General features: G+C 41.7%; 1 non-coding gene across 1 annotated transcript; it reads left to right on the forward strand.

Annotated features, from left to right (window-relative positions):
• Window positions 1-5,662: 5,662 nt before the first annotated feature.
• On the forward strand, window positions 5,663-5,788 carry LOC132534192 (small nucleolar RNA SNORA3/SNORA45 family). The gene has a single exon (XR_009545866.1). It is a non-coding gene; the product is annotated as a small nucleolar RNA SNORA3/SNORA45 family (small nucleolar RNA).
• The last annotated feature ends 7,804 nt before the right edge of the window (window positions 5,789-13,592 follow it).

Here is a 13,592-nt window from a genome sequence, read left to right on the forward strand (position 1 = left end):
ATCTGTCATGCCTGAGGCTCGAATGTCACTGGCTCAACCTTCAGCACCACCTTAAGCCAGAGCTGAAAAGTGCTCTGGCTAACTTTTTAAAAATTAATAAAAAATACAGCACTTGAGAGTTTAGACTTATATTCCTACTTCTAGAATGACTTCATCCACTTGACCCAGCAGGAGCACTGCCTAGAGGACACCCATCTCTCAGTCTCATAAATATGCATCAGGGCTGAATAGGGCGGCCCTGAGCAGAACATGGGCCCCAGCCTAGAAACCCATCCCAGGCCACATCCACCTGGCCTGAGGGGGCGTGGCCCGATGGGGCGTGACCTGGATCAGCGCCCACTGGACCACTGGAGAACTCAACTGGCGCCTGTGCACCTGCCAGGGACTCTTTCACTAACAGGATGGGGGAGGCCAGTCTGGCTTCCTCTAGCATTTCAATTCCCATCTGAGATTTTAAAAGTTGGGCTGTGAACATCCCTGTGCATAACGTGAAGGCTTTAACTACTGCATCGGAGATTACAGAGCCGAGCCGTGTGGTGGGCCACCAAGGCTGAGTGGGCTGGTCCACGGCCCAGACTCCAGCATCTTCCAGGCGGCTGGGCACGTAGGTGTGGGCAGTGTTCCTGCACCGTTTGCGTAGGAGCTGGGGTTGAGGGGAGACCCTCGGAGCCCACCTCTGCTGTCCAAGCACTGGTGGGCAGGGGTCCTACGAGGAGAGGAGAGGCAAGGCGCTGCCTTCAGAGCCCAGCGATCACTCTCAGTCGTTGACTGGCCAGACACGTGCGGGCGGGCACGTGTCTTTGTCAGCAGTGTGGAGGCCGCCAGCCCGCCCACCCACAGAGGCTGGGAGCCCTTTGCCACACTGGTGACGGCAGGGGAACATGTCTGAGAGGGAGGTGTGGCAGTGGTGGTAGTGGTGGGAAGCTACATGTCTGCCTCCAAGAAGCAGAAGCTGAGCAGCAACTGGAACAGCAACCTGAACCTGTCCTGGGACAAGAATGTGAGTGCGGTGTGGTCTGGGAGTGCGGGGCTCTGGGTGTGCCCTGCTCCCATCCCACTGGCAGCAGGGGAGTCAGAGCAAGGACTCCTGGCTTTGTGAGTTTTTACAGATATTTATCACCCTTTCTCTTTCTTCCTTTCCCCTTCCTTCACCACCCATGGTCACATTAAAAAAATAACAATGATAATTTTCTAAATGAGACTGAAGCAGGAACCTGGCATGCGTGGAGTGGGGGATGGACCTGCGACCTTGTGTTTGCAAAGCCTGGGCCCTGCCTGCTGTGCCTCCTCCCCAACCTCCAAAGTCGAATTTACTACTGTTATGATTATGATTATGATGACTATTACTAAATTTTTAAAGCTCTGCCATGGACCTTGATGACTCATCTAGGCCCAGTGACTGACTGTGTTGAGGCGAGTCACGAGACATGGAATAATAATAACAAGTTGGCATTACTAGGGCAAGGGAGACCTGCATAATGGTTCTGCACAATCACATTTCTGCCTGAGGCTCCAAAGTTCTAAATTCAGCCCCTGGCAACACCAGCAGCTGGTGCTGAGCCCTACTCTGATAAAAAGAAAACGAAAGAAATGAATGTTACCACTAAGCCCAGTTTCATGGTGAAGTTTCTATACAGTGAGCTCCTCAAACTGTCTTAAGTGACGATGTGTTCAATGTCGCTCTTCTAAATTCTGAAGCCTCTTCTGATAGACCACTGCTAGGCTAAGGATACAGGTGTTTCTTCCTGGGCACCTGCTCTCTGGGTTGGAGAGAACTGGACCGGAGCCAACCTGGGCTGCTGCTTGGCTAGCAGAACAGAGACCAGGAGAGGAAGAGAGACCAGGAACTCCTGACAGAGATGGAAAGCAATGGGTTTTATTGATCAGAGACAACACAAACCGGAAGTGGCAAGTCAGAAAATGAAATGACTAGGAAAGGGCATGGAGAAAAGGAAAGAGCAGGCGAATGTTAGAGACTCTTTTAGCAACTGTTGTGAAGGTTTTAACCCGTGGGTGGGATTAATTAATACCCTGAAGACAGGGCAGATCTCAAGGTACAAAGAAGATAGATCAGGCAAAACAGTGATTACGTAAATAGGCCATGGTGTCAGCAATGGAGGATGGAGCAGGGGGCGCTGCCTGACAGACCTCAAGATCATAGCTTAAACTGGTTTGTTACAGGAGGCTGGTGTAAGTTTCTCAGGGTGTGTGGTGTTTGTTTTTGTTGGACCAATGTTAGGAGTAAAGGTTGCATCCTACACATCTAGTCCCTAGAGTCTTCATCACTGAAATACACTGGCACAGACACAGCCTTTGCAAGGTAGGCCTTGACTTTCAAAGTATACAAGATAGTGGGGGCTTGTCTGTGGGATTTATCCTTGAACTTTCTGGAGACTGCATTTTACATCATTTTCCCTTTCCTGCTTGTGTTCCCAATCTTACTCAGTATTGGGAGTTTACATTTTGTAAACTATTTATTTGTTCCCTTTTATTGCCCTTGTTCTATTGTTGCAGTTGTCATTGTTATCGTTGTTGGTGGATAGGACAGAGAGAGAAATGGAGAAAGGAAGGGAAGACAGAGGGGGAGAGAAAGACACCTGCCAACCTGCTTCACCACCTGTAAAGTGACGCCCCTTTGGGTGGGGAGCCGGGGGCGTGAACTGGGATCCTTAAGCCGGTCCTTGCATTTTATCAGTGATTAGAACCTGGTACTGGATACAGGTAGGAGGTTAGAATTCCCACAGATAGGGAGTTGGTAGTATTACAGTGGGTTAAGTGCAAGTGAGTTTGAAACCTGCAACCCTACCCAGCAAAAGATCAGTTAGGTGAAATAAGCCAGAAGATTAAAGTGACTGGCACACATGAGGCCACATAAAGGTAGTATCATTCCCACCATTCTCATTGGGGGTGCTTTCTTTGTATTTTTTGCTGATATGTTAAGGCACCAATTCTAGAATTCACTTGGGACTTTAATGCTTAGGGGACTCTACTGTTTGTAGTGTCCAGATTCTTCTTTTTTTCTTCTTGTGATAAAGGATAAGGAACAGAGAATGAGATAGACTGTAACACCACTCCACCACTTGTCAAACTTCCCCCAGCCACCCAAGATGTTACCGTGTGGTGACTTGTGCTGGCACCCTGGTAAGCCACCTGCTGTCCCCACCCTGTGTGGGGCTATGTGTAAGCTTGATAGAGCTTAGGGAGAGCTCCCCCATCCCTGGATTAAGGTCTGGGAAAGACACCCACTTGTAAGTCTCCCTTGCTGAGGTGAGCAATGGGGAGAAACCACATCTCTTATACTTAGCTCTTCCTTTTTGACTCTCAAGCCCACAGAAACCTCCCTACCCCTCTCCATTAACCGCAGGCCACATGGCTGCCTACCTTAAGATTCATTTACTCAAAGTTCACCTCACCTTCTGATCACAGAGGAGAACACACCTTATCATACACTCCATCATACACCTCAGACCCCAGACAAGAGAAATTCTCAACTATATGGCCTTTGATATCCATCTTCTCTCTGTCTCTCTCTACTGGTTTAACCCCTATGTTTCTTCCAAATACCTTTGGATAATTAAGTTGTTTGCGTCATGGTGATGAGATACAAGTGTCTTGTATCTCATCAATTCCTGTGATACCAGCCCCATACCATAGGGGCAAGCTGACCTTTAAGAAACCTGTAATTTCTGACATATTTGAATAATGTCCTTAGTTTGGTTTTCTATTTAAACTCATGCCCACCTGATAATAAAGGAGATTTGAGAACACATCAGTTATCTCCGGTGTCCCTGCTTTGTGTCATCCCTTGAGAGAGAGAAGGGGGGGAGGGAACCAGTTGGATTAGCTTTCCTGTTGGTGTCACCCCACCTGAATGCCAACAACCCTGCCACTTTTTTCTTTTCTCTAGATGATAGGTGAGAGATAAGAGAGATAGAGAGACAGGATAGACCCCACAGCACATCTCCACTACTCCAGAAGCCCCACCCCCACCACACAAACTGTCCTCTATGGTGGCCTGGGACTCAGACCCAGGGTCTTAGACATGATAGCCTGTATACTCCACAGGTGAACCACCTGCTGACACCAGCTGATATGCTTTTTATTTGGAAAATGCTTTTTTTTTTTATATCAAGCTACCCAGTAAAAGTAATTTGCTACTAAAAAAGAGTGCTCACACTTGGTGGATTTTTCCCCCTAAACTTATTCCTTGCAGTATGATGCTGTCCGTGTAGAAGGTGATACAAGTTCAGAATGCCCCGATACACATACCATTACCATGAATGCACCTGGAAGGTAAAGCTGGGGGAAAGGAAATGGAAGTCAAAGAAGTGTAAATACTCCTTCAAGTGTGTGAATAGTCTCAAGGTATGTGCTGAACACTAAGCATTACAGTTACTTTGCAGTGGAAAGTATCTTTGAGAAAGTGTCGAGTTTAGAGTAATTCCAATTTAGATTATTCTCAAGTTTTCTGTTTTGTAGTTGAGATGAATAGTCATTTTGTATTGCTTAATTTTTTACTTTGTTTTAAATGGGTAATACTTGGCACATCAGACTATTTTTTCTGTTTTTATTCAAGGAAACTATTGTGGGAAATGTTACTCTTTTGATAAAATCTTTAAAAAATATAAGTAGCACTTGTTTCTGAAAATAGTTGACTAGTTAACCTTAAGTCTGTATGAATTGAAAGATATTTTTGTGCAGTTCATACATATGTTTTTTAAAATTTTTATTTTTTTATTTATTCATTTTGTTGCCCTTGTTATTTTGTTGTTGTAGTTATTATTGATGCCGTCGTTGTTGGATAGGACAGAGAGAAATGGAGAGAGGAGGGGAGGACCCAGAGGGGGAGAGAAAGAAAGACACCTGCAGACCTGCTTCACCACCTGTGAAGTGACTCCCGTGCAGGTGGGGAGCCAGGGGCTCGAACCTGGATCCTTCCACTGCTCCTTGTGCTTAGCGCCACCTGCGCTTAACCCGCTGCGCTACTGCCCTACTCCCACATATATGTTTTGTTCTTTGCTTGTGATTGCTTTCAAAGAAAGGGTATAAATGTGGGATGGGGAGATAGCGTAATCATTATGCAAAAGAGACTGTCATGTCTGAGACTCCAAAGATCTCAAGTTCACTCTCCACACCACTGTGAGCCAGAGCTGAGCAGAAGTAAAAAGAAGTTGGGGGGGGGTGACAGTATGTGTGTAAGGAGAGCGTATAAATGTAATACATTTTTGATTGTTGAGTATTTGGGGAAGACAGACTTGGTTACATAAGTAATTACGTCCTCGGGGGAGACTGGTGGTGGCACACCTGATTTAGTGCCCATTATCTCCAAGTGCAAGTGCGAGGACCCAGGTTTGAGTCCACATTCCCCACCTCAGGGGCACACTTCACAAGCAGTGAAGCACATATTTCTCCCTTCCCTTCTCTATCTCCCCTTCCCCTCTCAATTTCTCTCTGTCTTGTCAAACTGGGGTAAAAAATGAATACAAAAAAAGGCCACTGGAAGAGGTGGATTAGTAGTGCTGACACTGAACCCCAGCAATAACCCTGGGGGGAGGTGAAAACTTCTTCCTCAGTAGATTTTATTGATAAGAGGGAGGGATGACTGGTGATTTTAGGTGTTTTCCTCTACATCTGTTCCTTTTCCATCTTGGAGCTGTGGGTTATTGAAACTAGAGTCATTCTTGGGTACCATCTTTTGTCTTAGTGTGCTTGGGTCCTTGGAGTATCACTGCTGACCTTATTCTCTTGCTATGGCCCTCCTGGCATAGTCAACAGGGCAGGGACATGCATTACATTGATATGTACTAAAAATAGTGTCCACAAGAGGCCAATGTCAGGGCAGTTCCTTAGTGGTTTGACCTCTAGGTTTGCATAGGAGACCTCCATTACACCAAGGTTACTTTGGGGAAGTTGGTAAGAAGCATTGCTATGTAAAGAGGAGTCAGAACTTTTGCTCAGTTGTCCACCCTGGACCTTGTGCAGAGTGCAGACACTGGAAAACGCTACCAGAATTAAGATTGGAGCTACTCCCATCCCTGATGTGGTGTGATAGGGCTGCTACAGGGCTCTGGAGGGAGAGCTCCCAAAGCCCACTGATGTCCTGAAGACCACATTCTTTAGCAGAAGGGCTGAGAAGCTGACTGAGGTGTAGGGGGAGCTTATGTCTTGTGAGTGTGAAAGCACACAGAGGAAGAGTCATTAAAAGTACTGATTTTGATTCAAAATCTTATGATGGTTTAAGAAAATAGAAAGCAAGTTTCAAGCAGTTTTCTAAGTACTTGTCACCAAGCCTCTGAGTTAAGTGTTTGTAATAAAATATTACCATGCAGCCAGTATTTGAAAATGTCATAACGGGGGGTGGGGGGAGCAGGTGGTGGGGCACCTGGCTGAGCACACACGCTACCGTGTGCACGGACCTGGGTTCAAGCCCCTCGTCCCCCCCACCAGCAAGGGGAGAGTTTTGCAAGAGCTGAAGTAGAGCTACAGGTGTCTCTGTCTCTCTCTCATCTCCCCTCTCAATTTTTCTCTATCTCTATTCAATATTAAATAAATAAAATAAAATAAATTTATTTAAAATGTCTTAACTGGACTGTTAAGTCTCTTTATGTATCAGAAAGTGAAGGTATATAAAATACTGGCTTGTATTTTGGAAGAATGTTGTATGGAGAAATGGTCAAGTGGCTTACCCTGCTTTTGATTTCTAAAATACTCATATTTTTTCTTCATTTTTATTTTATAAGAAGGTCACAACCAGCCACTGTTTGAGGTTCAGTTTAACTGGCGCAGTAAAGGTGGGGATCCATTAGTGTTCACAACAGTATGAAGCAAAAGAGTAAGTCTTCCTGGATGTGAGCTGGTAGATGCAGGTGTGTGCATAAATACTGAATTGTGATGTTTTTGAAGTTTATGTAGTTGGCTTGGCTGTTTTTTTGTATAAAGTTACGGGCTGAGGAGACAGCAAAATGATTATACAAAAGGCATTCATCCCTGACTCTTTAAGGACCCAGATAGAAACCCCAGCATCACCCATAGCTAGAGCTGAGCAGTGCTTTGGTCTTGGAGTATCAGTTATTGATTAAGTAAATTTAAATTTAAAAATATATATGATTATGCCAAGAGATTCTCCTTCCTGGTGCTGGGCTGTGGCATACCTGGTAGAGCGTACTGTATAAGGACCCTGATCCAATTCGCCAACCCCCACCTACAGGGGGAAAAGCTTCATGAGTGCGGAAACAGTGCTGCAGGTGTGTTTATCTCCCCTTTCCTCTTAATTTCTGTCTCTTTCCTCTATAACTTTTATTGATTCTATTTTCTATTTTTACCAGAGCACTGTTCAGCTCTGGTTTACGGTGGTGCAGGACATTGGAACCTCAGACATGAGAGTCTCTTTGCATAGCCATTATGCTGTCTGCCTCCACCCCAAATAAAAATTTTAAGAATATTTATTTGTTTATTAATGAGAGAGATAACCCGATTATCACAGTCATATGCATACCAGGATTGAACTCAGCACCTCTTGCCTGAGGTCCCAAGGTTTTAGCCACTGTGCCATCACTCAGGCTAGTTTTTTAAAATTGTCCTAGCAAAGCTAGTATTAATGACTAAACATCATTTCTTTCATATTTCTCTGGATTTTCATGAGAGGTTTTTGTTCCTCACATATTCTTTTTAATATCTGTAGAATTGTAAGCCTTTTGCTTTCTAAGTTTTAAAGTATTTTTTATCATTTATAGAATGGAAAAATTGGCAAGACCATAGGATAAGAGGGGTACAATTCCACACAGTTACCACCACCAGAACTCTGTATTGCATCCCCTTCCTTGAAGACTTCCCTATTCTTTATCTCTCTGGTAATATGGACCCAGGATCATTATGGGGTGTAGAAGGTGGAAGGTCTGGCTTCTGTAATTGTTTCACAGGGGTGGAGATTCATACTTTCAGCCTATCATGAAAGAGATTTTTATATTTTATTATTTTGGTAGGGGTTAGATAGCATGATTATGTCTGAGGCTCTGAAGTCCCAGATTCAGTCCCTGTGCCACCATAAGCCAGAGATAATCAGTACTCTGGTATATATATATATATATATATATATATATATTATTGCTAGTTTTTTTTTTTCACCATGTGCAGGGTACAATCCCCTGTCCCCACCTGCAGGGGGAAGCTTTACAAGCTATGAAGCAGTGATCCATGTCTCTCTTTACCCTAACCTGTCCTCTTCCTCTCAATTTCTCTGTCCTATCAAATAAATAAAGGGGGGGAGGAGTATGTGTGCACAAGACCAAAGAACTGAAGCTACTTCATTGTGGTGGGGGCACAACAGCTTGCCATCCAAGTGAGCAATTTTTATCCTTGACTATGTGTTGTGTGTATTTGAAGAGAATGTGTATTCCAAGTTTTTGGGGTTAAGAGCTCTGAAAATGTCCAAGAGTTCTAGTCTGTCAACCTCTTCATTTAATTCTCTTTTTTCTTTGTTGATTCTGTGTTTTGTTGATCTGTCTAAGTGTGAGAATGGGGTGTTAAAGTCTCCCACTATTATTGTATTACTATTGTTGTGTTTTTGAAGTTCTTTGAGAAGGTGTTTGATTATATAGATGGTCATTCATTGGGTGCAGAAATGTTAGTAATTGTTATACCTTCTTGGCTGATTGGTCCTTTAATCATTATGTAATCACCTTGCCTATCTTTTATTACTTTATTTAATTTAAAATCTATTGTGTCTGAGATGAGAATGGCTGTTCCTGCCTTTTTTTTGTATTCCATTAGCCTGTAGGATAGTTTTTCATCCTTTTACTTTAAGTCTGTGTTTGTCTTGTTGGGTCAAGTTGGATTCTTGCAAGCAGCATATGGTTGGGTTATGTTTTCTGACCCATCATCCCACTCTGTGCCATTTGATGAGTGAGTTTAAGCCATTGACATTTACTGATATTATGGATTTAATGTGTTGTAGTCCCATTGTTCAACAAGTTTTTATATGATATGTTGCAAGTATTATCCTTGGTTGAAACCTTTTTCATTCAGGGCTCGATAGATATCTTGCCATTCTCTTCTGGCCTTTAGAGTTTGGGTAGAGAAGTCTGCTGATCGTCTTATAGGTTTTCCCCTGCATGTGATTTTTTGTTTTTCTCTTACAGCCTGTAGGATCCTTTCTTTATCCTTACTTCTTTTCATTGTGACTATAATGTGTCTTGGTGTCTTCAGGTCTGGGTTGATTCTGTTTGGGACTCTCTGAGCCTCTTGGATCTTAATGTCCTTTCTGTTGTTCAGGTCTGGGAAGTTTTCTTCTATAATTTCTTCTAGAATGCTTGCTTCCCCTTCCTCTCTTTCTTCCTCTGGCAGGCAAACTATGCAAATGATACTTCTTTTGAGATCATCCCATATGTCTCTGTTGCTGTTTTCAGTGTCTCTCAATCTCTTTTTGAGCTCTTTCACCTATTTGTTATTTTTCTCTAACTCATCTTCTGTCTGACTAATTCTCTTTTCTGCTTCTGCTAGTCTGCTTTCCCTTCCCTCGGCTGCTTTCTTCATTATAGCTATTTCAGCTTTCAGTTCTCTAATTGCCTCAAGGTAGTTAGTATATTCCTTGAGGGTCTCATCTCTTGTTTCCCTAAAGTGCTATTCCTTTCATCCAAAGCTGTTTTCATTTTTGTGATTACTAAATTTATTATTGCTTGCATGCTTTTTTTTTTATCTATTGTTACTTCTGTCTGATTTGTAGTTTCTTCTTGGCTCTTGTCTTCATTTATTGTATTAGCAGTTCTATTTGCTCTTGATCTACCCATTTTAATGTGTTTTTTATTTTTATGTTCTGTTGCTCCTCAGTTGCTTTGTTTTATGTACAAGCCACACTATACTAAATACCTTTATGACAAATGCAATCACCACCCTCAGAAATTACAGTAGAAACTAAAGCAATGACTGAAGCAGTATAACCAATACCAGTTAGTCCTACAATGTCTCCAGTTCAAGAAAAAATAGCAACCAAATCTAAATGAAAAAGAAAGAGAAAGGAAAAAAGGGATAGCAGGAATAGACAGTTATGCAAATCTACTGTCCACTATAGATTCTAGGAGTAGCAAGAGGGGAAGGGGAAGTAGAGCAGAGACACACACAAAGAGAGTCCGCTCTGAGTCAGTCTTCTTCCCTGAAAGTGTTCACAAATAAGTATCAGTGAATTCACAAGGTTTGAGGGAGGATTAAGGGAGAAAGGAAGACAGGGGAAAAAAAGAAAAGAAAAAAGTAGGAAAAAGAAAAAAATCAGTGAAAGGAGAGTTGTGTATATATATTTTTTAATTGGCTTGGATGTGGGAGAAGGGTGATAGTGTATAGAGGAGGTATGAAAAGTGAGACAAGTTTCTCTCACAGTGGGTGGTAATTCTTGTCATCTAGCAATGGAAAGTATACTAAGAGTTAATTTTGGTCACCTGAGGGGGGGAAGGGATATGCATGTATATATAATAGTATTTGTAAAATAAAACAGAGTAAAAAGCCCAAGCAATGGGTCTACAGCTTGGATAGCTCCCTGTTAGCCTATGTACATTTAGTCTAGACACCTGATTGAGAAAGAAAACACAATACAAAACAAATATGAAAATTAAAACTTTCAAGCAGGCTGTGTGAGTCTTGCTTGATCAGCTAATTATCATTTGAATTTGTCTAAGTCCCTTAATCAGAGGAACAACAGAAATAGCCTAGAAGTTTGGAAGCAGGGTTAATGGCACCCCTGAGGGCCAGGAATCTTGGTAAAGAAAGAGCTCCACGGGGAGCCTTCTAGCAGCAGCTCCCTACCCCTGGGGTCTGGTTATGGGGAGAGGCGTCTAAGAGAGTTAATCAAGAAATATACTTTCTTATTTTTTACCCAAATTGAATTACAATCACCTCCATGGTCTACCTTTAGGATGCCTCCTTGCTTGTCCCGCTGAAGGCCAGGATTTCAAGGCTTTCTAGCAGTTGATGTCAGCGCCCACAGGTGCTGCTACATACCAGTCACCATGTTGGCTCCGCTCCCTGTTACTAAGTTTTAATATTGGAGGCTAGATTATTAATCCATCTGTGTAACATTACCAGAAAAATTTGAAAAAAATCAATACATAAGGTAAAGACAAAAATAGCAGCTATCTGAAATTCTTAGGACATTTGATATTAAGATGAAAGTATTGAAAGAGTTTACTATAGCTTTGGCTATACTGTCACAACAGAAGAAACTACTAGCTGGTGCAAGTTGTAAAGTCATTGTCAAATGATTTGCATAATACCTTAATTTTCAAAGTTCAGGTAGCACCTGTGTATATCCTGCTTTTTCCTAAGATGCATACACACCTATGGTGAAGTTTGGTTTATAAATTAAGCACAGTAAGAGATTAATAGCAATAACAAAGGGACAGTTGCAATATTACTGTAATAAAAGCTGTGTTTCTCTGCCACCAAATAGCATGTATTCTTATCAGAATTGGCCATGGCATAACAAATTACTGGAAAGGGTAATTTCAGATGAGATTTCATAGTCCATTTACAATGTTTCTTGCACCCATTTACAAATCAGAAGTAAAAAACGCAATAGAATGATAATACACTCATTTTCAAGAGGTGACTTTTCTAAAGGTAGAAAGGTTTCTTAGGACAATTTGACTACTCAGTGGCCTTATTTTGATAATTTGATGGTTTCAAAAATAGGTTTATACAGATGCTTGCACTGGGCAATTGGGTTGGCAAACTCTATGTTTGGGATTTAGAAGCTGAATATCCTCACAAAGCTAAGCAAGTATTTAGAAATTCATAATTTCTATCCTTTTCTCTAAAATGTTTTATCACTTTAGAGATTCTTATATCATTCCAGAGTTATTTTGATGCACCTATTTAGTTTTTACCAAAGCACTGCGCAGCTCTGGCTTATGGTGGTGCTATGGTTTGAACACTGGGGCCTGGAGCCTCAGGCATGAAAATCTTTCACACAACCACTATGGTGTCTCCCCAGCCCTACTTTTTGTTTTTTTTTTTAATTGCTTTTCAGGAGTATAGTGAAGGAAAATTAGTTTTCTATGTAAGTTACACAGTACATCTTAAATTTAAAATATGCTCATTTTGCACAGAAGTCTTTGTGTGAAGTCTGTTTTCTTTTGAATGTCTTCTACATGAGGTGGAACATTGTTCACTGTCTCATTCACAGTTTTAAGTGAGTTAGATGTAAATGAATGAAACACAACAGCATTCTGCATGAATAATATAACCTGTTGTCATGTTTTCTCCCTAGATGTACAACATTGTCTCATCATAAATGTGGGGTTGCTATTTGTCAAACCAGCTTTAGCAGAGACAGCGGCATGCTCATAGCTATTTGTGACAATGGCAGTATTTGACGATGGGACCGACTTCGATAAAATACCTTTTCCTAATCAAAATTAGCGTGTGTTTTCTGTGTACAGGAGAACTAATATATCTGGATATTAAGGGCACTTAGAGCCATTGTTGTCTATCAGCATTCAACCAAGGTGAGCTGAATGTAGTGATGTTTACACTGTTCACATTCTTTATACTGTCTCTTGCTCAGATTCTACTGCTTTTAATAAAATTTTATTTTTGTAAAATTGTGTTGCTTCATTGTGATGAAAAGAATGGTTGAAAGTAATAAATGGGGAGTTGGGCTGTAGTGCAGCGGGTTAAGCGCAGGTGGCGCTAAGCACAAGGACCCGCATAAGGATCCTGGTTCAAGCCCTGGCTCCCCACCTGCAGGGGTGTCGCTTCACAAGCGGTGAAACAGGTCTGCAGGTGTCTCTCTTTCTCTCCCTCTCTCTGTCTTCCCCCTCCCCTCTCCATTTCTCTCTGTCCTATCCAACAACGACAACAATAATAACTACAACAATAAAACAACAAGGGCAACAAAAGGGAATAAATAAATTAAAATTAAAAAAAAAAGTAATAAATGTATGACTTACCTTTTTGTAATGATCTTTATTTTTGTAGTTATTTTTCCTGAGAGGACATAAATTGTGGTTCTACCAGTCCAAATAAAGGTTGGATCATTTACTTCTAAACAAAACAAAACAAAACAAAAAAACACATGAGATTTTGCTGCCACCATGTGGTAACCTTGGATAAGTATCTTAGAATTTGTTCCAGTTTCCTTATGTATGGAATAATAAGCTTCATAGGGTTATTGTATCCATCCAGTCAGTTAACACATGTAAAGTAACTGGAATGTAGCCTACACTAAACCGTAAATACATTTTTAAGTTTATTAAAAATTTTAGTTTTAAAATTTTGTCAGCATGGCTGCACTACTCTGACCTGACTTTCAAATAGACTCATCACCAATGCTTTCCTCCAATGCAGAGGGAGCTGGTCTTGAACCTAGGTTCCAGGCATGTCAGAGCATCCCAGTATTAATCTATTTTATTTATTTATTTATTTATTTATTTATTTTAACCAGAGAACTGATCAGCTCTGGATTTTGGTAGTGTGGGTGACTGGACCTTGGTCTTTGGAGCCTGAGGCATAACCATTATGACCTTTACATTACCATTATGATATCTCCCCCTACCCACACCACACTATTAAAGTGAGTTATTTTGATGAATTGCAAATTCTAATAT

The sequence above is a fragment of the Erinaceus europaeus genome, chromosome 17, assembly GCF_950295315.1.
Source record: "Erinaceus europaeus chromosome 17, mEriEur2.1, whole genome shotgun sequence".
NCBI lineage: Eukaryota > Metazoa > Chordata > Mammalia > Eulipotyphla > Erinaceidae > Erinaceus > Erinaceus europaeus.